This window comes from Lithobates pipiens, unplaced genomic scaffold, assembly GCF_037356315.1.
Source record: "Lithobates pipiens isolate NorthernLeopardFrog02 unplaced genomic scaffold, aLitPip1_a1.2 Scaffold_8, whole genome shotgun sequence".
Lineage (NCBI taxonomy): Eukaryota > Metazoa > Chordata > Amphibia > Anura > Ranidae > Lithobates > Lithobates pipiens.
The window spans coordinates 104,447,664-104,473,399 of record NW_027507903.1 but is presented as its reverse complement, the minus strand read 5'-3'; the positions used below and the strand labels follow the sequence as shown (position 1 = coordinate 104,473,399).

Here is a 25,736-nt window from a genome sequence, read left to right as displayed (position 1 = left end):
CTAGCTAGTAGCTTATCTTTAAACAAACAAAACATTCCATAAACTCTGGTACAAAAAAAAGTTTTGGTTCACTGGCAACATAAACTTGTCCCACCACAAGGTTATAGATAGCCCAGTAACATCTCAGCAAGCTCTTTCGCAGCTGTGTCCTGGTCCACGCAACACTTCATTGATACCTCCTGAATGCTTCAGGCCCCTCTTGCAGTGGTTAACCCTTTCAGACTCAAGGTATCCATTGATGGTGTTGGAGGCCCTTTGCCACCAAAGATCTCTCTGAGCTTCTGGCTTCTGGGTCAGAACAGAATCGGGACTTAATACACCTGACAAAACTGCAAATAATTTTTCCCTTTTTAATAGATCAACCCCAAAACCCCTCACCCTACATGAGTGAGAATTTTTAGGTTCTTCTTTTGTCATCCCTCTTAAAGGGACCACAATCTGAACCACAACCCAAACCATGTGGACACACACTGTATCTATCTGCTATCCAGAGCCTATCCCTGGCATCCTATACACCAGTAATGTATTTTTGGTGAACAGTCATATTGATTTTTTTTATTATAACTTTTTGAAGCAAGAGCAAGAATTATTAGTATGGAAAGACACATACTGCTCTTTATTAAAAGGGATTACCAAAGCACTATTGTTCAGATAGACAACACAGCAGATCAAGTTGTTTTGCGGCACAATTTGACTGATTTAAATCTCAGACAGATTTACTAAAGGCATAAATAATGTCCACTCGTGAAGTATTGTACACACGGGTAAAATATTGTCCGGTGTTGGCCGGATCAACAGAAATCTGTGTACATCAGCCTGTCCACTAGAAGCTGTCCGAACAATGGCTTCTGTTGAAAACCAGAAGCCAATCAGCAACCGATCAGTGCTGGCAACCAATGGTGGAGGAGTAGTGCCCCACCAGGACACAATAGCACAGCGGGGAGTTTGATGTACTAAAATTTCATAGTTAGTACAGCGAGCTCCTCATTGTGTACTAGTCTTGAAATAGGTGAGACATTCATGCAAACATGGAAGCACAAATCAGTTTTTTTATTTCATTTTCTTTATGCGTGTTTGGGTGTTAAAAGTGAATAATGCTAACATGTATTTAATCTTGCAAAGTGAACAGTAAATCAATCTCTGAGTCCTGTGTCAATGGGCTTCTACAGCACAACTGAAAAAAGTTTTTTTTTACCAATGTTGTGATGCTATAGCTCTACCTGCTGGCTTTATATAAGACTACATGCTGTGAATAAGCAATAGTTCATATTTACCTGATAAAAGAGAAATATATTTTTTAAACAATCCTGACCATGATAAAAAGAAAGTAGGTGCCTAACCAGTATACATTAATTTGAAGGAAATTTGTAGTGAGAGAAATACAGGGGATGCTATCGCTGACCTATTTCTAAAAGTGTTTGTGGCCTGGCTGTCCCTGGCTTCCAGTCACTGCTAATGTTGGGCCCCCCAACAACCAATGGACCTTGGGCACACACCTAAGCCAGCATGTGGATGATCCACATACCTGGGAACTTTTGAAAATTGTAAGTCCGTAGTAGGGATGAGCCGAACACCCCCCTGTTTGGTTCGCACCAGAACCTGCGAACAGACCTAAACTTTGTGTGAAATTTAGAACCCTATTAAAGTCTATGGGACTCGAACGTTCACAATCTAAAGTGCTAATTTTAAAGGCTAATATGCAAGTTACTGTCCTAAAAAGTGTTTGGGGACCTGGGTCCTGCCCCAGGGGACATGGATCAATGCAAAAAAAAGTTTTAAAAACGTCCGTTTTTTCAGGAGCAGTGATTTTAATAATGATTAAAGTGAAACAATAAAAGTGTAATATTCCTTTAAATTTCGTACCTGGGGGGTATCTATAGTATGCCTGTGAAGGGACGCATGTTTCCCGTGCTTAGAACTGTCCCTGCACAAAGTTTCATTTGTGCAGGAAAAAAAGTCTTTTAAAATCACTTGCGGCTAAATTGTCGGCTCCCCGTAATACAGAGAACACTCAATGAGTGTTCTCTGTATTAGCCGACAATTCATTCATTCATTGATAAAAAAAAAAAAGCGTGGAGGTCCCCCTAAATTCAATTACCATGTCCTTCAGGTCTGCTATGGATATTAAGGGGAACCCCGCATCAAATTAAAGAAAAAAATTGACGTGGGGGTCCCCCTAAAAATCCATACCAGACCCTTTATCCGAGCACGCAACCTGGCAGGCCGCAGGAAAAGAGGGGGGGACGAGAGAGCGGCCCCCTCCCTCCTGAACCGTACCAGGCCACATGCCCTCAACATTGGGAGGATGCTTTGGGGGTCTATGACCCCTCAAAGCACCATGTCCCCATGTTGATGGGGACAAGGGCCTCATCCCCACAACCCCCAAAGCATCCTCCCAATGTTGAGGGCATGTGGCCTGGTACGGTCCAGGAGGGAGGGGGGCGCTCTCTCGTCCCCCCCTCTTTTCCTGCAGCCTGCCAGGTTGCGTGCTCGGATAAAGGGTCTGGTATGGGTTTTTAGTGGGACCCCCACGTAAAAAAAATTTTAAATTTGACACGGGGTTGCCCTTAATATCCATATCAGACCTGAAGGGCCTGGTAATTGAATTTAGGGGAACCCCCATGCTTTTTTTTATTTTTTATCAATGAATGAATGAATTTCATTGAGTGTTCTCTGTATTACGGGAGCCAACAATATAGCCGCAAGTGATTTTAAAAGTCTTTTTTTCCTGCACAAATGACACTTTGTGCAGGGACAGTTCTAAGCACCAGAAACATGCACCCCTTCACAGGCATACTATAGACACCCCCCAGGTACGAAATTTAAAGGAATATTACACTTTTATTGTTTCACTTTAATCATTATTAAAATCACTGCTCCTGAAAAAACGGACGTTTTTAAAACTTTTTTTTGCATTGATCCATGTCCCCTGGGGCAGGACCCAGGTCCCCACTTTAGATTTCTCCCATAGACTTGTATAGGGTGTTCCGGATTTTCGAATTTGCTGCGAACAGCCCAAATTATTCACTGTTCGCTGAACAGGCAATGTTCGAGTCGAACATGAGTTCAACTCGAACTCGAAGCTCATCCCTAGTCCGTAGAATGAGGGCAGTGTAGAGTGAGAGGGGGGGCTAATATGGCTTGTGTAAAACATTGTGGTGAATTGTAGGTGTGGAACAATTGCTCTATCAATGAGAGGAGCTTACGACTTGAGTCTATGTACTTAGTGTTAGAGGCAGGAGTGTTTAATGTACAAAGTTCAGGGGTCCAGGGTGGGTAATGCACTTATTGTAGGGGTCAGATGTGTGTGATGCACACATCTCATAACTCAAGGTTCATTGTTAGGGAAACCCAACTGGGACAACCGAACAAGGTTCCACTTGTCTCTCTAATACACTCTTCCTTCAAGGTATACAATTCTCCCCCATCCTGGGTTCTACCTACCCTTTATATTGGGTTCTGCCAAAGGCAGGAAAACAGGTCACATCCTACTATGGGAGGAGCCCTTAACTAGGTAAATTAACCCTTTCCTACGTGTTTTCTGATATACCAGGGGCAGCTTGCCCCCCCCCGGTCCACTTCTGCACAGCAGCTCCTTCCTTTTTCTCTCCCTCTATCCTGGCAGTCAAAGAATTCAGAGTGCAATGTGCATGCTTGCATCTCTGATATCAGAATTCTGGAGTTGTAAACTAGTGTTTCTCAACCTTTTTTTTTTTTTTCAAGGCACCTTTTAAAATTTTGCACAATTTCAAGGCACCCCATTCTAAATGTTGAAAAACTAAACGAATAGTTTTACATAACGCAGCAACATCCGCATATGTAGAACACCCAGCATCAGAGGTGATTTATTCTTTCAAAGCAAATACACCAAAGCAGGTGAGGGGCAAACAAGGATTCTGGGCACGTGCCTGATATCCTCCTTATCAACAGATGATGTCACTGGCTGTTAGAACACTGGCGGCTAGAAGGTTGTAATGATGCACAATGAAAGCCTGTGACTTTGTGTAGCTAAAAGGCAGGCTTGAACCACCTGCTGACTTATAAACATATTTTGGGCAATGTTAAGGCATTTTGCCAAGCCACTACTGAAGAATCCTCAAGGCAGTGATGAATCCAGCCATGCCTCTTATAGTCCAATGATCAAATACAAATATATCAACTAGATGAATAGTAAGACTCTGGTCAATTACCATTACAATACACAAAAGCTGTAATGCCACGTACACACGACCGGACTTTTCGAGGGACTAGGTCCAACGGTCTTTTTGACTGACTTTCGGCGGAGTTCCAACGGACTTTCCGAATGAACGGACTTGGCCACACACAATCACACCAAAGTCCGACGGATTCAAACGTGATGACGTACAACCGGACCAGAATAAGGAAGTTCATAGCCAGTAGCCAATAGCTGCCCTAGTGTCGGTTTTTGTCCGTCGGACTAGCATACACACAAAGGATTTCTCAGTCCGGCGGAGTTCCAGTGGAAAAATTTAAAACATGTTCTATTGCTAAAGTCCGCCGGATTTTTGGCAAGTAAAGGTCCGGTGGAGCCCACAAAAGATCGAATTGTCCAACGGATTCGTTCCGTCAGACCTTTGCTGTCAAAAAGTCCGGTCATGTGTACGCGGCATTAGATTTTATGCGAGGGTTCTACTACCAGGTTATTGATCTTTAAGAAGATTGAGTTCCACAGAAAATCTTTTTGAAAAAAATGCAGATTGTGCAGCAAGCATTTACTAAGCATGTACAAAGCACTCAGCGAGCTTCTAGAAACTATCTTGCTATCTTGAAACGGTGTCGGGAAAGGGTCATCTAAAGCCTATTAAAAACATGACAAACTTTGCCACCCCCCCAAGATGAATGAGCATTATGTGTCGGAAAACCCCCCCACCCGAAAAAACAAAAACAAATTGAGCACTAATCTGTATGTTGACACCCTAATGCCTAATACACACGACCGGACTTTCTGGCAGACTAGGTCCAACTTTCTTCCCGACGGACTTTCAGCAGAGTTCAGACGGATTTTCAGAACGAACAGGCTTGGCCACACACGAACGGACTAAGTCGCTTTGAACGTGATGACATAAGACGGGACTAAAAAAGGAAGTTCAATAGCCAGTAACCAATAGCTTCCCTTGCGTTGTATTTGGTCCGTCGGACCAGCATACAGACGGACGGTTTTCCCGATAGAAATTAACAATTCATTTTCCCAATAGAAATGGAAAAAAGATTGGATTGTCCCACACACGTTTGGATTGTCTGACAGACTGATTCAGTCAGACCTAGTCTGCTGGAAAGTCTGGTCGAGTGTGCGTGGCATAATACTCCTCCTCCCAGTACAAAATCCGCCCCCCTGCTGAAATCACCCCCATACTAGCACAAATCCCCCCCCCCCAAAAATCACCCCTCCTAGCACAAATTCTCCCCTCCACCAAAAAAAAAATCCCCTCTTCCAATTCCCCTTTCCCCTCTATCATATAACCTCTTCTAGCACAAATCCCCACTTCTGGCACAAATCCGCTTCCTCATCCCCCCTCCCAACATAAATTCCCTTAAATCACCACTCCTAGCACACCCCCCAAATTTCCCTTCGTAGAACCATTTTTACCTCGACACTCCCAACACAAATCCCCTTGCTCTCCATCTTCTTACGGTACCCCCGCACCTCATATGATACTACAGTGCCCAGGGCAGCTTCCCTTCCTGCCCACCCCTTGTCCCGGCCTTGTCTTTAAAAGATTCTTCAGCTCCATGTTAATCCAAGATCCTAATGCTCAATGTCACTTTAAAGTGACTCTCTCACTCTGAGAGTGAGATAAAAAAGGTCTTTGTAAATCAAACAATTACTTCTTGTCCTGTTGCCTGCACCATTGAAATTCTCCAAAGTGAGGAACTCATTTTGCTTGAAAATCTTCTTCACTCGACACTTCCAGGAGTGTGAGATTTAAAATCAACAGATATCTTAGGAAAGAGAACTGCAGCCTTCCGAATTGGGAACACCACCTGGGTGGAGTCCAGAAATAATAAAACTCTAGTAAAGGGGAAGTGGCGTTGTTCAAAATATAAAAATAGAACCTATGTGTAAATTCATATAAAATAAGGTAAAATATAATCTACTGATGTGGGTATTGCCAACACTCCCTATAAGTGAATAATGCTTCAATCAGAAATAAATAAAACAAATATAAGTATTTGTATAAGTACATGCAGATGGAAGAGGGGAGCACTGAGGAGTCACCTTTATTTTACTTGTGCACAGATCACTGTTCACAGACTGCTATTTAATATTTTTTGGGACCAGTTCATTTTAACACACAAATTTGTGTGTATTTACACATAGGTTCTATTTTTAGTTTTTGAACAGCGTCACTTCCCCTTTACTAGAGTTTTATTATTTTAGGAATGTCAGATTACTTTGCCCCCCCCCCCCCAATTTTCCCTCTGTGTTTTGTGATGTACAACGGCAACCAGGCATCTGATGACAACTATACTGAGGATCTATCCGCAAGCCTTCCACTTCATCCCAGGAAATTTCATAGGCATGGGTAGTGGAACAGGTAAGTATTAATTGCTTGCTTTAGAGGGGGCTGTTTTATTTGGATTATTTTTTTAAAGCAGCAGCTACTTTAAACAAGCTGTTAACAGGCTTCGGTAAGCTTTCAAAAAGCTTCAAGTAGTGGCAAAGCTTAAAGAAAGCTTGCTGAATGAAGCCTACACACGACCAGACTTATGTCCGACAGACTTCCGAAGGAGTTCTGCTGGAGTTCTGCTGGAGTTCTGCTGGAGTTCTGCCGGAGTTCTGCCGGAGTTCCGACAGAGTTCTGACGGACTTTTCGAATGAGCGGACTTGGCCACACACAATCACACCAAACTCCGACGGATTTGAACGTGATGACGTACGACTGGACTCGAATAAGGAAGTTCATAGCCAGTAGCCAATAGCTGCCCTAGCGTCGGTTTTAGTCCGTCGGAATAGCATACACACGAGCAAATTTTTCGGTAGGCACTGGGTCCAGCGGAGTTCCGTCGGAAAAATTTGAAGCATGTTCCAATTTCTAAAGTCTGTCAGACTTTTGCGAATCAAAGGTCCGTTGCAGCCCACACACGATCGAATAGTCTGACGGAATCATTCCGTCGGACTTTGGATGTTGAAAAGTCCGCTCGTGTGTACGGGGCTTTACAGTTCCTTTAAATGACAGCCAGCTTTCCCTTTAAAATTGGGATTCAACATCCCCAAACTGGAGCTGGAAGCTGCTTCAAAGGCTTCCAGAAAGTAGTAAAGTTACATAACTGTGTAAAGGTAAAAAAAAAAAAAAAAAACTACAATCTCTCCTGTCCAAAGTTTATTTTTGGTTTAAATGTATCAGCGTTAACAATTTTCAGAAGTGTTGATATAACTGCAATAACCTAATGTCAATATCTTGATGAGATAAGATAATGATTGCAGTAAATGTTAAACTTTACTTAGGGCCGGTGCACACAGCGATGCGCGGCGAGGCGTCTCCGACTTGCCTCGCCGCGACCTGCACGGACCTCGGCGGCGACTTGCAGAGGACTTCTGTATAGAAGTCAATGCAAGTCGCCCCCGAAGTCGCCCCAAAGTAGTACAGGAACCTTTTTTCTGAGTCGGAGCGACTCGAGTCGCTCCTCTCAGAACGGTTCCATTGTACAGAATGGGGGCGACTTGCGGGAGCGAGGCGAGGCGAGCCGTGTCGCCTCGCCTCGCGCCGCAGTGTGAACCGGCCCTTAGGGTAGAGGTGAAGTTACTGGAGCAAAACAAAACCTCAAAAAGATCTGGAACATTGTGGCATTATAGGCTCAAATTCTGCAGCAAGACAACTGTCAAATCACTTTCATTATGAGTGGAGTCTATAAGATTGTTCAAACCAAAACCATCATTGGGAAAATAAGGAGAATAGCTATATGATTACTTTTATGCCTGATTTTCAAGGCAATTCAGTCATCATCTGGGCTTACTTAAAAATATATAAACCCTGTTGCTAAAATTTCACCTTTAACATCTTAAAGTGACACTATCTGCACAGGGCTTTTATTGGTTGAACTAGATGGACTTGTGTCTTTTTTAACCAGACTATGTAACTAAATGTAAAACATAACAATATAGCACTCTTCTAGTTAAGATGCTAGGAAAATTTTGTTTTTTGGATCATTCAGTAGTCAATGGAGCAGTCAATGTTTGCTCTGGTCTGTTTGGGGTTTCACAGTCTTGGATTTTGATTGCTTCCCTCTACTTCTAGAAGTAGTTTCTTGAACTTGGGGGGGGGGGGGGGATCTAAAAATAACCAGTCTGAGTATTGATCAGGGCCTAGCCAATCCCAGGGCAGGTGTGCCCAGATAGTGGCTGGAGAAGCTGATAAATAATCTGCAGTCGTGGCGAAATTGTCTTACTGTCAGAGCTGGGCTCTCAGCATCTCCCTTCCGTGCTCATGCTGCTCAGGTGTCAGAACTGTCAGCACTCATCGTTCCACAGTGGCTCACCTGGTGATGATTTCTTGCTCGTCAGTCCCACCTACAGCCACCCCCTTCTGGCTATTTAAACTGCCTTGTTCAGTTATTTCCTGCCTTCCCCTTGGTCAACATATCTGAAGATTCTTTGCTGAGTTCCTTTGAAAAACTTGCCTGGCTGACGTCCCTTCTAGTTCATGATCCTGTTCTTCTGCCTCAGACTACGCTGATCTCTGGTTTCCTGATTTACTGGCTTGTCTGACTATCCATTTTGGCTTCTGAGCCTGGCTATGCTTTAACTATGGTACATTTACTGTTTTGTACCATTTTTACCATTACATTAAAAGGCGTGATTTTTACTGAATCTTCTGTCTCTGTCTGATTCACAGTTCCCAACACTAAAGCCCCATGCACACCATCAGATTTTCTGCTGATTTTTTTCTTCAGATTTACCAAAACCATGTAGTGCAAGGGCCTGCCTGATTGCATACAAATTGAAAATCCTAAGGTTTGACCTCATATTATATGGTTTTGGTAAATCTGAAGGCAAAAATCAGCAGAAAATCCGAGTACGTATGGGGCTTTACTCAGCAAGGACAGGTTCCAAGCCTTAGAGAGGACTGTTGCCCCTCTGAGGCAAGCCTTGGATTGTGCTGCTGTTCATTGAGGTCTTGGCTGCAGGCATTACCAAAGGGATCTGGTCTTGAGAAGAATTTTTCTCACTGACTGGATAGTGTCAGAAGGAAGGGGGCAGCTATCCTGGGGACCTGTAATGACTCTGCACTGAATCTTGGTGACCATGTGCTTTTGGGATATAAGTGCCAGAAAATTCTCTGACTGAGACTGCTCACATAGGGTGTCAGATACTGGCTATTCTTCTGTTATCAGTGTCCTGGACTGCATGCTTAGCGTGTTGTTCCTGTACAGTAACATGTTCCTGAAGATGCAGTGGTTATCTATGGCTGTGCAATTAGACAAGGTAACCAGGTGCTAAAAAACCTACCTCATGGTCCCCAGCTGTGGGGCTTTAGAATGCTCTGAGATTTACCATATGGTCTTCAGCTGCGATGCCTTAGACAGTCCCATTTTTCAACAAGTGCTAAGGATAAGATCATGTATACCAAAGAGGATTGTCTTATGGTCCCCAGCCATGAAGCTTCAGCCTGCTCAGAAAGTCACCTTGTGGTCTTCAGCTGAAGGGAGTTCAGAATTGGGGCAAAGACTGTTATGTGCTAAATGTTTTGGAGTTTCCAATGCCCTTAATCCCTCTCCTTATACAAGTTTTACCAGGAACAAAAAGGCAACCCCTAGGCTGTTTATTGGAGCTGGAATGAATGGACTGTTGCTTGGGTGGCTGGTGGTCTCTGTACTGTTTGGGGGAGAACAAAAACAACAACTTCTCCTGCGCTCTGGTGCCTTGGTCTTTGAAGTGTGGTACCGACAGTTTAGATGGTAGTGTCAAAAGGTCTTGCAGCCCTCCTTTAGAACATTTTCAGATACTGGATAAAAACAAAACAAAAAGGAAGGCGCACTGACCTAGTGCATTACCATAAAAGGAGCGTTATTAAATGCAGAACAAATAGCAAAATGGCTACTCACAAACAAGTATTGATCAAAGGCAAAATCCATACAATTGAATCCATCGCACCGAACATCGACAAATTCAGATCAGATGTCAGATGAATAGGCAAATACCTCAACGAAAATGGCTGACACGTTTCGGGGGTGACCCCCTTTCTTCAGAGCCAAAAATAAGCAATGGTTACTCGCTGGAGGCTAGCGGTATATATATATCTATCTATCTATCTATATATAGATATATATATGTGTGTGTGTGTGTGTGTGTGTATGTGGAGGTTACTAAACACATGTGGTCAAAAAGGTCATATAGCTCCACCCACAAAAAAAAGTAGTTCTAGTTTATTATTTATTCATTTTCTTGCCATTCACCACACATAAATCACCCACGCAAGAATGCACATTGCTCCATATTACTCATTTTTCTTATTGTTATCAACCAGTTAAAAACAGTGGCCCCTGCTGAAGACTGTCAGAAACCATCAAACAGACTGAGACAGAAGTACAATTAAATCGCACTTGTTTATTAATAAAAATAAAAAGGTAAATAGAAAAAAGCATAGTCAAGCATAGTCAAGCATAGTCAGAGTCTGGTAGCCAGATCGGGTAGTCAGCCAGTCCAAAGTTCATAAACCAGATCGGGTAATCAGCCAGGCTGGAAGTCAGGGATCCAAGGAGAGCAACCGCAAGCAGGATAAGAAGCCAGGTGGGATGTCAGCAAGCCAGTCTTGAAACAAACACTATTAGGCAAGTATTCCTATGTTCTACTAGTTTAACAGCAGCAACACATAGCTACTTGAGTTGTATCTAAATCTTTGTGACAGATGTCATTGATGACAGATGACATTGTTGTCTCCTGCAGAGTGCTAGATAGCTAAGTCTGTGCTACTGTACAAACTTGTGGGGCTCATTCATATGTGAGGTTTGGGCCTTATCACCCTCCAAGCATGTCCCCATTTAGCTGCAGAGGAAGCTGGGGTGTACACATGCCACGGCAGGAATTATACTCCTGTCAAATACAATTCAAGTGAATAGCGCTGCTCTTCAAGCACTAGTGAAGGGGTTAAAGCAGGTGGTGAGGTGATATAATGCCTCCTTGCCACCTGTCAAATGCTCTCTGAAGTGCAATCTCAATGCAGATCACTCTTCAGAGAGCACAGTATTCTTTGAGCCCTAAAAAGAGTATGTAAGTAAAGAAATATAGCTAAAGCTTTTTTTTTTGTTGGTTAGACTTCTGTTGCAGGTCACAGAAATAGACTTGCTTTTTCTTTTCTGTGACCCAGAATCAGCCGACAAAAGGCTAAAGCCCGCTGTCAGCTGAGGTGACAGAGCCGCTCTGGGCCCTAAAATAATCCTGGTCATATTGTTGGGATCTACCCTGCAGCCTGATTGACAGCTGACTCTGGCTCCAAGTGTGTGGTTGTGAGCTGAAGCCAGCCGCGCCTACGGCTTTTTCAGCCAGGCATTCCAGTGAGTGCTGGAGGGGTAGAGCAGAGAATGGCACCAGAGTCACTGCTTCCCACACCATGCAGACTGAGAACTGAGCAATCAGTGATCATCTGATCATTCCGTTCTTGGTTTTAGAGCCATCCAGGGACAGCTTCAGCATCACAGCGATGCTGCAGCATAGAGGCTTTTTTTTTCTTTTGGAAATCCCAAACTTTTCCTTTTTTTAATGATGATTCTTTTACAATTATTTTTACAGGTATGTGTGTGTGTGTATATATATATATATATGTATACAATTTTTAAACAGCCCAGGTGAGGGGGGGGGGGGTGCGCTTTGGTGAATTATCAGGGGTCTAAACAGATTCCTGATGTATCACTTTTGAGACAGAGAAAGTGATTAAGAACATATACTCCTCATCCCTTTCTCTGCAGCTTCAGCTGCACTGCAGATTAATGAACAGGAAGCTGTCTGTAAAGAACAGACTGAAGCATAGTAAACACATTTTACAATGCTTCAATTATGAATTAACACAGGAGTGATCATGTAGCAATCATTCACAGTGTTAATCCAAGAAAAGAAGGGGCCTGTAAATCCTTACACTAATATCCCTGTATCCTGCTGCAGCCGGTGGGAGGGAGAGGAAGAAAAGCCTGCATCATGACTTAGGGCGCACAAAGGGGAATTGGAGCAGTGGGAAGGGAGGATAATTAGAGCATGGGAGTACACAAATACTGGAACCGATCCATTTGTTGGTCTCTATGCGGCAGCTGAAAGCTGACAGGAGGGAAAGAAGGAAATCCCCTACATTCTCTACTTGAAATGTTCAAAATACAAAAATATACTTAGGCTGCATTCACAATACAGTGTTTTGAATTGAGGACAAATCAATGGCAAAGCAGCCTGCAATTCAAAACACTGTAGTGTGAATGCAGCCTAAGTATATTTTTGACAGCATCGAGGTATGAATGACAAAATGTGGGACTCGCATTCGAGATGCCATTCATTTGAATGACACCTCAAATCGTGTTGTGCGCCGCAGGTCACTGTTCATTGATTCGCTGATGTAAAACATTTATAGGCAGTGGTAAAAAACTAGGGCCACCGAGGCAGCACAATCAGTTCTCCTGTACGGTGCAAGGGCACTACTGTTGAACTGATGGAAGACAAGAACTGGTTGCACTGCCTTATCAGTGGCCCACATCAGTGAATCAGTGAGCATTGAGTTTGAGGCTGAGTTTACTTTAGGCAAGGTAATACTTTCATAACAGTTCTGCGATGGACAATGGTTTGCCCCCTCTCCCCTCTCATAAAACATATTTCATTGTGTCCTAATACCGATTTGTTAATGGCTTATTTTAAAAAGAGGAATCTCTGCTTATCTGCCTCCTACCCCCTTTCCAGTGCCACATTTAGCAACTTTCTGAGGGGGGGGGGGGGGGGTAGGGTGGAAAGGGGTACCTGGTTTTTCCTACTTCTGAGTGATCTTGCCACGGTGAGATAACTTGGAAGTTAGGCTCCCCTCCTCTTTCCCCACTGCTGAGGCATTCACAAAGCTTAGTGCAGTAGGGAGCCGGCTGTGAAGCTACAAGGCTTCACTACCAATTTCCCTGGCAATGGCAGCGGCAGCACTCAGGATCCGATGGAAACATTGGCAGGGGTGCCAACATGGATTCCAGGACAGGTAAGTGTCCCAATATTAAAAGTCAACAGCTACAGTATTTGTGCATGACTATCCCTTTGTGCATGTTTAGTTGTTAAAAGTGAATAAAGCTTTACCTTATTCACAAAGCTAAGAGATAATTCACCTTTCAAAGTGAACATTCTTTAATGCTTTAGTCAACCTCCCAGTCCTGTAAACTGACTTCTTTTCAGCTCAGCTAAAAAGTGTTTATGTTGATGATATGATGCTTGCACTCTACCTGCTGGCTTGATAGAAGCCATGTTATTTTTTTTATTATTATTATACAGGATTTATATAGCTCCAACAGTTTGTGCAACACTTTAGATTGTATAGGGAGACAATGCATTTCCAAAACAATTCAATACAAGGGGGATTAAAAAAAAACTATCCTGATCATGTTAAAATAAAAAATATATTTAACCAGACTACCATAATTTGAAGGACATTTGTAGTGAGAGAAATACAGGGGCTGTCATTGCTGACCTCTCTTTTAAAACTACTAGTTGCCTGGCTGTTCGTAAAATCCAGATAATGCGTTATTGCTATGTAGAGGTTCCCAGACAACAATGAGCCCTGGGCGCATGCCTAACACTGCATGTGGATGATCTAGTCCTGCCTATTGTAGTCCAATGTTCAAACTTCTATAACTAGATGGTCGATCTCTGACTTACGGGGAATATACAATCACAGCAGGGAGGGTCACTGGCACAGAGCAGCAGTCTGGCTCTGTTGCTTGCTGGTAGGGGACAGAATTTTTACTACGGTTGCTTTACCACCTAAGTGACAAATAAAAGAGAAAATTTCGCCCTAGAACTTTAGATGAGGTGAGCATCACTAAGTCAATAAAAACAAGAGTAAGTACAGTATATGTTTTTATTCATTACAAGTATTATTGTCATCAAAAAAAGCCACATAGTACAAGGTACATAAAACTGGGTTGAATAAAATTGGTAGTAGTAGTACAATTGTGTATGAACAATCGCATACAATAACATACAAACATCAGGTGCACCCAACATGTTTCGCAAGTCCCAGCTCGCTCTTCAGGGGTAGAGGTGTATGAATTGTACCTAAGGTGAAAGGATACAGTTTAGTACATGGCAAATACTTGGTATTTTATAGCAGAGGGTAAGAGGGGCCCTAATAAGTAGAGGCCCCATACTCACCACTACATATATCCGAGCCAAAGTATGTGAAGCCTCCAGACAGTGGCAGCAAGTGTATCGCCAGGGAGCTGAGGAGGCGGAGCCAGGAGAAACCCCACACAGGGCAGATTGGAGGGAAAGCATCGCATGGATGGAAAATGGGTATCCCTATTGGTCTCACTATGTCCATGGTAAGTATTGACTGTAAACATAAAGATGTATGTCAGATAGTCTGGAGTAATAGGTAAAATACAAGAGTAATAACATGGACAATTCTATATATAATATATAAGACTAGAGCCATGATTAGCATGGACAAAGGACTATACCTAAGGGAAAAGTAAGAATCCAGTCCAATCAGTCCTAGTCAAGTAAATAGTCTTACTAATACATTTTCCAAACTCAACACTTCCATGAGTGTTAGATGCCCTCTCCCCTCTGTGTTATGTGGTTCAGTCAGTGCTGCTACAGTGACATCCAAGTCCTGTGCCAAGCAGCTTCCCTACTGCCAGTGGCGTAACTAGAACCTTCAGGGCCCCGATGCAGGAAACCTTGGAGGGCCCCCCGACCTCCAGACAGTGCTCTTTTCTCCGAGCCCGATGGTGGAACACCAGGGTCCAGTCCCAAGTGGATGGCTGCATATAAAGGAACCGATTTAAAAAACATCAATTACAGCCACTGTGCCCATCAAACTCTGCCCATCAAACTCTGCCGCTGTGCCCATCAAGTGCCACCGCTGTGCCCATCAAATGCTGCCAGTGTACCCATCAAATGCCACCACTGTGCACAGCAAATGCTGTTGGTGTGCCCATCAAATGCTGCCAATGTGAATCCCCACCACCCACTCGCTGTCTGCCCGCCACTTACCCTGTCTTGGTGGGGCAGCGGGTAACGGCCATGAGCGGGGTCCTCCATGCATCTCCTGCCATCCTCATCTCCCGTCCTCTCCTCCTGATAGGTGTCCAATAGCTGCGCCTATCGTTTCAGCCAATCAGGTGATGGGTAACAGACCCGCACACCTGATTGGTGGAGAGGCGGTTCAGTGTTAGGAAAGTGAATATTAATTCACTTTTCTAACACACCTGGGTGGACAGTGAGCGTCAAACATGGCGCTCACAGTTCACCTATTTTGAAGCCTATTCGAGCCCATGGCTCTAATCAGGTGCTGCAAAAACACCCCCCCCCCATGCTGTAATTCAGGCGCCCGGCACCCCAAAAGGGACCAGACACCTAAATATGGGGGTGGGAGCGGTGGCCATGGATAGATTCATGCTATGCTATGCATGAATCTATCCATTGGTCATAGAGGGGGTGGCTGGAGAGAGGGGACGGCACCTGTGCACCCTTTTGGATGCACCGCCACTGATAAACACATGCACATTCACACACATACATATGCATACATGCACACTCACACATGCATACATACACTTGCATATATGAACACACATACAAGCATGCTCACACACATACACACATGTTCACACACACACACGCATGCTCACACACATGCATGCTCACACACATGCATGCTCACACACACATGCATGCTCACACACACACATGCATGCTCACACACACACACACACACACACAAATACAGTAGATAGTCTTATAAAAAAAAAAATGGCAGACATTTACCTTGGCTCTTTCTGCCGGGTACTGCACTGTAGGGGGAGACAAAGAGCACACGCTTTACTCTAATGTGAGGAGCTCCCGCACAGTGCCAATTTCAGTTCGGCTGATGATCGGGGAGCTCCTCTCGGCCTCCCCTCCTACGGAAGAGTACAGGGGGCCCTCAAGGGCCCCCTGCAGCAAGGGGCCCGGTCGCCATGGCGATCTTGGCGACCCCTATAATTCCGCCACTGCCTACTGCATAGTAACCATAAAGGGCCAATGGCTCAGCATGGGCACCATGCACAGAATATCTTGCATTTTTCCAATGAATAGAAATATATATTTTTCTATACATAATTTTTTATTCAAAAATTCATATACACCAATACAGAAAATTGACAAAACATTCTCTGACTGGACGGGGTGGAGATTGTGACATCACCACCCCGTATCTTCACCTCATCCAACCATAGAGCACCAAGCATTCATTGAGAAAAAGGCATTCTGTGAATGACACCCATGTCGAGCGGGCAATCCCCTGTGGTTAAAAAGAAACAGAGGAACCGCACTCCTGTATCATAAAATTACATATAAGTCCCCTGTGGTTGCTATGCAGCAGGGCAGCCACTCAGCAATGAACCCAGAAGATAGCAGTGATCACTGTAGCAGCAAGGACCGTGTTTTTCCCCTTCCACAGCTATCCCACAAGTGGGGCATATGCCTACTGTACATACATTCATTAGTCTAAGCTGGAATTCAGCTTTAAAGCATAGCTCCATGTTTACTGCGATTTTAAATGGTTTGTTTGGGCCAATCTGGCTGTTTCTTTTGCTAACACATGCCTCTGCTACGTGTGCTATATTAACTGTATCTAGCGGGTGCCGCTTAGCCCACATGTGCCCCCACACCTCCCGCCATCCACGCCGAAAACACAGGAACACAGGCAGGCTGTCAGGGAAACACAACCTGTTAACATCTGCAGGGAATTCCCCCCTCCCTCTCCTCTTCACTCTACAACAATGCTTCTCAACTCCTGTCCACTAACAGGCCAGATTTTAAGTATTCAAATAAAAAAAAAAAAAAAAAAAGAATCAATGAATCCTCCAACCTGAAAAATGTACTAAATTAACCACCAGCTGTTTCATCCTTAGGATGGAATACCTGCCCTAGTAAAGCAAAGAACTATATGTGAAAATAAAACTGAATGGGACAAAAAAAGAGAAATTGTCCCGGGAACGCCAGATAAGGGAAGGGTCAACCACAGCTTTATGATGAAATTAATTAGACTTTATTGATGAAAAAGATGCACACCCAGTGATAAGGAAATATAAAAGGCAACACTATGTTCTATATAGTATACCCAATCACAATGATAAAAACATACTGCAGTTAGCAATAACGTTATAAAAAACAGACACAGAGCACTGTAAATACCACCACTAGGGTTGCCACCTGTTCGGGATTCACCTGGACAGTTTGGGTTTTGAATCATGTGTTCGGGTTTCAGTCCACCTGAAACCCGGACACAATATTCAGACAGGAATGTGGCTTAGAACAGGGCCCCATAGGAGGGTGAGGGGAGCACTATGCATGCCACATTACTATTCTCTTTGGAGTGCCCAAAGGTGCCCTAGGCCTGTTACAGTCCTATAGATCAGAGGTCTACAACCATTCTAAAGAAAGGGCCGGTTTAGGGTGGCCAGACTGTGCTCAGTGGGAGCAAACAATGCCCAATCCTTGGTATTAGGGGGAGAAAAAGTTGGTGTTCATGGGAGGAAATGTGGCCAATTTTTGTTGTCGTGGAAGCAATACTGCCCATTGTTGGTGTCAATGTTAGGAATAATGACTCAAGGGCCCGATAAAGGCAAGCAAAGGGCCGGAGTTTGGAGACCACTGTTAGTGTATAAAATATATATTTTTGCTAAAGCGTTTGGGTTTGGCTTGAAGAAAAAGTGGCAACACTAACCACCACCCCAAACCATCAGTCTCCCTTCTCCAAGTAGCACATGTAACTCCCAATAAAGATGTCTTCTTGGTATTGGAACCTCCAAATTGCCTTATTGTTAAAGTATCATGTAGCCATATAGAGATATTAGCATAGTTCTCTCCACAACGGGAAATAAGTTGATACAATAAGGAGGAAGTAGCTTATTTTCTTGAACATGGGAGCAAACAGCCACAACAGCCCCTTTTTGAAATGTCAGTTATTAAAGACAAATAGTGCTGTAAATTCAGAAGGCTCAGATTATTGATTAAGCATATATTTCACATAAATTGCCACATAATGGATCCAGTATATTAGCCAGGGATCTCCGTTTCTGAGTATGACTAGGCAGTAATCGATGCCAACAGCATGCATAAAGAGTTATATGTGCCTCACAAGTCATAGACCTCCACAGTCCACAAAAGGAACAGATGAATAAGGACAGGAGGGGTTCAGACAAAGCTACCCATCAGGGCCCTTACCGCTTGTATCGATCACCACCTCAGCCAAAGTAAGTTTCTGTTTCTATGCTCTCTCCACATGGAGGCCGTTTGGAATGAACTGTGATAGCTCTGAATTGCACATTGGTAATGGCTGTCGGCTGTTCAAGTCCCAGGTGTATAATCCAGAGATGCTTCCTGGGGATATTCAGTCACATGAGATTTTAAGTATTACCTTGGGGAGATGCAGACTAGAATACTGCAATCACTGAGCAGCAAAAGATATCACCTGTGATGTATTTCAGTTATCTTGAAAACCTGGCCTGTTATTGGGTCCTGAGGACAGGAGTTGAGAACCACTGCTCTAGAGTATGCCAGTGGCGTTCGCACAAGCAGCCACCCATTGTAACACTGATCCGTCTCCAATCAGGAAGAGGGTTTTGAGACCCGTCACCCAATTGACTGAAAGGACAAGCGATCCTGTTGGACGCCTAGAGGAGGGGAGGAGCCGTGCGCTGGAAGCCACCAATGGAGGAGAGGACACAGAGTCGCTACCCACCTAGATGGGGTAAGATGAGGAGAGGACACAGAGCCACTACCCACCTAGATGGGGTAAGGGCCAGACCAAATGGCAAACAGGAGGGGGGTTCTGCTGGCCGTTTGGGGGGGTGATTATTTGCCATCCCCCCAAAAAAAAACACCAGCCGCCACTGGGCTAAAGGTTCATACCAATAATCAATAGTTGTAATTTAAAAGGTACATTACTGAGGAAAAAGGTAAAAAAAACATATTTACCAAGAATCTCTCCCGTCCAAAGTTTCTTTCTTGACTGCAGTATCACAATAATATCTTAATGAGATAAGATAATGTTCTCCATAGATGTTAAGTAGCATAATGAAACTGGGTAGTGCTCGTAAAGAGAATAGGGTAAAGGTGAAGTTGTTAGAGCAGATCAATATACAATATCTGGGACAGTGTGGCATTATGGAATATAATTTTGCAGCATTTGAACTGTCAAAACACTTCCTTTATGAGTGGCGTTTGAGATTGTCCAGGCCACACAGATAAACTAAGGCCACCAGTGGGGAAATCAAGAGAATGGCTAATTCATCAATTTTTGATCCTCCTGCATATTAATATAGCAACCTTGTCCTAATGCAGGGCTACAGGTAAATTTAGCTGTGCTGGGTGGTAGCCAGATTGTCTAATTCGTAGTCTTTAGTAGTAAAATTGCTTTTCTCCTAATCCTGTTTCAGTTGTGGCTTCTCCCTTTTTGTCAGTAGGTGGTGCTGTTGCCTTTGACATTAGTATGATAAGCTACAGTAAAGTCAGGTTATGAATAAACATATATCTTTCACAGCCAACCAGACTCTGCCCATACTGAGGTCGGGGTGGGTGCATGAGGAACATCTCCTGGTTGCTAAACCTGAAGCCTGAGGTCTATCCAGGCTCTCTCCTGGCTACTAGGTCAAGCTGAGGCCTATCCAGGTATTCAAGATTTCACAGAGGAAAGCCTGTTCAATACCTGGAAATGATTCTGAGAGGGGTGGAGTTCTAGAGAAGTACCAGAGTGGGGACTCATGAGGTGGCTGGGAGAGCTTCAAGACAGAACTTATCCAAGAGAATTCACTATGATGCAGTGAGTAAAGCTCAGTTACTGTAGGAGACAGCCTACTCTACAAAGTACAAATGTGCTGGTTCAGCTTAAAGTGGTTGTATACTTAGTTTTTTAACTTTTACCTACAGGAAAGCCTATAATAAGGCTTACCTGTAGGTAAAAAAAAATATCTCCTAAACCTGTACGGTTTGTCGGGACCTCGTTCTAAGGTAAGTATTTCATAATGAGCTAGTATGCGGTGCATACTAGCTCATTATGCCTTTTGCTTTGCAGGTTTAAAAAAAAAAAAATGTGTGGGTTTACTACCGCTTTAAAGGCTCTGTTCCTGTACTGCTGTCTGCCTTATCTCACCTGTCTGCTGATCGATACTGTTTGTGACTAAGAGTGTCCTGTGCCCTATCCACTCTCTCCCACATTTTCCTGTTTGTGAGAAATAAAAATTCTCTTTGTTCAAGCTTAACCACTTCGCATCCAGGCCAATTATGACATTTCTCTCCTACATGTAAAATTCATATTTTTTTTGCTAGAAAATTACATAGAACCCCCAAACATTATATATGTTTTTTAGCAAAGACCCTAGAGAATACAATGGCAGTTGTTGCAACTTTTTATCTCGCACGGTATTTGCGCAGCAATTTTCCGAACACGTTTTTTTTCAGAAAAAAAAGCAGTTTCATGCTTAAAAGAAAGAAGGAAAAGTTAGCCCAATTTTTTTGCATAATGTGATAGATGAAGATACGCAGAGTAAATAGATACCCAACATGTCACGCTTCAAAATTGCACTCTCTTGTGGAATGGCGCCAAACTTTGGTATTTAAAAATCCCCATAGGTGATGCTTTAAAAATGTTTACTGGTTAAATGTTTTGTGTTACAGTGGAGGTCTAGGGCTAGAATTATTGCTCTTGCTCTAGCGTTCGCGGCGATACCTCACATGTGTGGTTTGCACACTGTTTTCATATGTGGGCGGGACTTATGTATGCGTTCACTTCTGCGTACGAGCTCACGGGGAAAGGGGAGCTTTAATTTTTTATTTTTTTTATTGTTAATTTTTCTTTTATTTTTTTTAGTTTGACACTTAAAAAAAAAAAAATGTGATTACTTTTATTCCTATTACAAGGAATGTAAACATCCCTTGTAATAGAAATAATGGCATGATCGGACCTATTTACAGTGAGATATGGGGTCAATAAGACTCCACATCTCACCTCTAGGCTGGGAAGCCTAAAATTAAAAAAAATTTAAAAAACGATCATGGCTTCCCAGCCGAGGTGGCGCTGTTATTTTGAATGCAGAGGCCGGGTGTGACGTCATAACATCGCGCCCGGCCTCCAAACGATCATAGAGACTCCGGGGACCATCTGGTCTGCCAGAAATCTCTATGATATCATCCGGGGGCCGACGGATCCTGTGACAGACTCACCGATGGAAGCATTGAGTCGCTAGAAGCACTGGAGGGCGGCGGGAGGGGGGATTTCCCCTCCCTCCGCCCGTAAGAAAGATCAAGCGGCGGAACAGCCTCTATGATCATTCTTATGATGCAGGGAATCGCCGTCTGAAAATGCAGATATCTGAATGATGTCTGTAACCTCAGGCATCATTCAGATATAACCACCGAAAGTCGAGGCCATCCCAGGACATCCACCCGGCGCAAAATGGTTAAAAGTAACCAGCGCCCATCTTTCTACCTTGTACATCACCCACCATGCTTAGTGACCTGCACCCTGAGGATCATTCCTACCTCTTGCATTGTTGCCCATTCTACCACCCTGGAATCAAAGATTCCTCCTGGTAAGACCTTTGTTCCCACGGAGCTAAGAACCAAGATCCTTCATTGGGGACATGATTCCAAGGTGGCAGGTCATGCTGGGTTCTGGGATCCTTCCTGCTTATCAGTCGTCACTACTGGTGGCCTAATCTCCGCTCGGATGTTAAAGACTATGTTAAGGCTTGTCACGTCTGTGCTCAGTCTAAATTTTCCACTCAAGCCCCTGCTGGTCTTCTCATGCCCTTGCCCATTCCTAAGGAGCCCTGGTCTCATATCGCCATGGATTTCATCACTGATCTTCCACTATCGGAGAATAATACGGCCATTTGGGTAGTAATAGATCGGTTCTCCAAGATGGCTCATTTTGTTCCTCTTCCTGGTCTCCCTTCTGCCCCTGCCTTGGTTCCCATTTTTGTACGAGAGATTTTCCACCTTCATGGTGTTCCTCCTCATGTCGTCTCGGACAGGGGTGTGCAATTTACTTCTCGTTTTTGGAGAGCCTTTTGCAAATCCCTCGACATTACCTTGGATTTTACCTCTTCTTATCATCTCCAAGCCAATGGCCAGACTGAGAGAGTTAATCAGGAGTTGGAGTTCTTTCTCCGTACCTTGGTCTCTGCCCATCATGATGATTGGGCATCACTATTACCGTGGGCTGAGTTCTCCCACAATAATCATGTTAACGTCGGTTCTCAGAAAACACCCTTTCTCACTGTTTATGGAAGACATCCTCAGCTTCCTCTTCCTATGACTTGTTCTTCTGACATTCCAGCTTTGGCTACTGTTCAGGAATCATTCAATTCCATGTGGGCTGACGTTCATGATTCCCTCCAGAAAGCTGCCAACAAATTCAAGAGTTTTGCTGACCGTCGCAGGCGTAAGTCACCTTCTCTTCAGCCAGGAGACAAAGTCTGGCTCTCCACCAGGAACATCAAACTCCGGGTTCCTTCCCTCAAATTTGCCCCAAGATTCATTGGTCCATACACCATAATTTCTAAACTGAATCCGGTTTGTTTCAAGCTCCAGATTCCCAAAAGCCTCAAAATCTCTAACTCCTTCCATGTTGCCCTTCTAAAGCCTTTAGTCCTCAATAAGTTCTCTCGTCCTCTCTCTACCGTAGCACCAGTCTCTGAGGATGATCAGGAGTACGAGGTTAACCAAATTTTGGATTCCCGACTCTGTAGAGGCATTCTCCAGTACCTCGTGCACTGGAAAGGTTTTGGTCCTGAGGAGAGGTCGTGGATTTCGGCTTCCGAGGTCTTTGCACCTCATCTGTTGAGGAAGTTTCATTTGAAGTTCCCCTCTAAACCTGGTCCCAGGCGGGGAAGGGGGAGGCCTCGTAAGAGGGGGGGTACTGTCATGGTTATGCAATAGAGTTGTTCTGCTTACCTGTCTTCATGTGTTCATTTCTAGAGACCAGCCGAGCTTCACCTGACTGCTTTTATTTCCTTCCTCTGGCATGGCTCCACCCTAGCTCCTATCAGACAACTCTATATTAACCTGTGCACTGCTAGCTTATCCTGCTGATCAACCTTTGTGTGTTAGCTTCCTGTTTCCTGCCGTGTGCTCTGCTACTGTTTTCCGTTACCGACTTTGGCGTGTTCTGACTATCCCTGCTTGCCTGTGACCCTGACCTTTTGGCGTGTACCCAACTATTCTGTTCTGCTTGTGGTCCTGACCTTGGCTTTGTCCCTCACCATCCCTATCCTCCTGTTGCCTACTGTGGGTGTGAGCTGGGGGACCCTGGGGGTCGCGACCTGGAGCCAGTTGCAGCCAAGTCCATCCTCACCACTCGAGGCTCTGGTGAACACCTGCTGGCTCTTAGACTCCGCGCCCCGGGGAATCTTACACTCTAACCCCAGTGGGATCTGTCCCCTGTCTGCAGCACTCAGCCGTAGGGTCCACAACCTTGCAGTGCACCTCTAACCCTATGGTGTGCATCTGTCACCTGGGCTCTAGGTGACCTGACAAATATATTATCCGAGGGTGGTTACGGATTCCCTCTATTTATTCCATATATGTATTAATTTGTCTATTCCTATAGTTAGCTAGTCTATTAAAACTCTGATGTTACTGTCGATAGCACAATAATAAAAGGTTAGCTATGAAAACAAGCACACTGCTAATAATAAAACAATTTCTTATTTATTTCCCAAGAAAATGGGAAAATGCTAACATGAAAATACTGTAGAGCATATAACAAAAGAAAATCAAATATACTTATTAAGGCTGCCCCCTAGACACGGTCTCATCAGCTGGGCTCAAGATGGTAACAGAGAGCCATCAGCCACGAGCCAAGAGCGAAAAAGGGCAGATTTCCCTTCTGTGTGCACTTTTTACACATTCATTCAGACCCACTCCTAACCACACCCCACTAGCCCCCTGTCCAATGAGATATTGCCAAGAGGTAGTCCTTTTAATATATTATATTTCTGTCCATCCTGCTGTATTGGCCTCTAGGGGCAGCATTGTCCATGTATCATGTCTGTGTGCCCTGGGTCAACCTTCAGTGCCGGTTGCTTGCAGAGCATTATCACACCAGTCGATCAGGAGCCAAGCTCCTTTGTTCCTTGAGAGAGGCCTGACTTCTATTCAGATGAAGATTCTGATATGCTACGAAGCTTTGATGTGCAACTTGTTACATTCCAGACAGCCCCCAAGAATGCAGAGGCTTCGTATAGCCATAATTCATATTTCAAACACCTCTTGTATTATTAAAAGAAAACATGGTGCCTTCCAACCTATCCCACTTTGTTCCTAAAGGGAGCATATCACCCCTCTTCAGACACAGCTCCTTTGGAACACTCCATAACTGTCTAATCACGTCATGCTTCCCAACATGTGTTTCAGAACCAGTTCTTATGGAACAGTCCATAACTGTCTCAACGTGTTGTTTCCCAACATGTACCGTATATACTCGAGTATAAGCCGAGATTTTCAGCCTCTTTTTTGAGGCTGAAAGTGCCCCCCTCGGCTTATACTCGAGTCATCGCTGTCTGCCTGCTCGATCAGCGTGTCGAGCAGACAGACAGCGGACATTCTACCATTCAAACGCCGCGCCTCCGCCTCCGCCTTCGCCTGTGATAGGCGGAACACTGAATTTCCCAGCAGCCTGTGTTCCGCCTATCACGGACATCGTCTCATCCTCGTACTACGGACGAGGATGAGACGATGTCCGTGATAGGCGGAACACAGGCTGCTGGGAAATTCAGTGTTCCGCCTATCACAGGCGAAGGCGGAGGCGGAGGCGCGGCGTTTGAATGGTAGAATGTCCGCCGAGGCGCCGACGAAGAGCGGCGATCCTGGCAAGGCACGGGACGGAGGCAAGGCAAGGCACGGCACGGGACGGAGGCAAGGCACGACACGGGACGGAGGCAAGGCACGGCACGGGACAGAGGCAAGGAGGCAAGGCACGGGACGGAGGCAAGGAGGCAAGGCACGGGACACAGGCTCGGGACACAGGTAGGCTGGACACACACACACACACACACACACACACACACACACACACACATGGACACACACACACAGGGATGGATGGATACACACACACACAGGGATGGATGGATGGATGGAGACACACACACACAGGGATGGATGGATGGAGACACACACACACAGGGATGGATGGATGGATGGAGACACACACACCCAGGGATGGATGGATGGATGGACACACACACACACAGGGATGGATGGACACACACACACACAGGGATGGATGGACGGACACACAGGGATGGACGGACACACAGGGATGGACGGACACACACACAGGGATGGACGGACACACAGGGATGGACGGACACACAGGGATGGACGGACACACACACAGGGATGGACAGGCATGTCTCACCCTCGGCTTATACACGAGTCAATAAGTTTGCCAGTTTTTTTGGGGGTAAATTGGGGGCCTCGGCTTATATTCGGGTCGGCCTATACTCGAGTATATACGGTACTTCAGAAACAGCTCCTATGGAACAGTCCATAA

The 25,736-nt window shown here is 44.6% G+C and overlaps 1 protein-coding gene across 6 annotated transcripts in view; it reads left to right on the top strand.

Moving 5' to 3' along the window:
* Window positions 1-25,736, top strand: part of LOC143963018 (long-chain fatty acid transport protein 2-like) — a 252,239-nt gene that overhangs the window by 96,691 nt on the left and 129,812 nt on the right. The gene's annotated exons all lie outside the window — the stretch shown is intronic.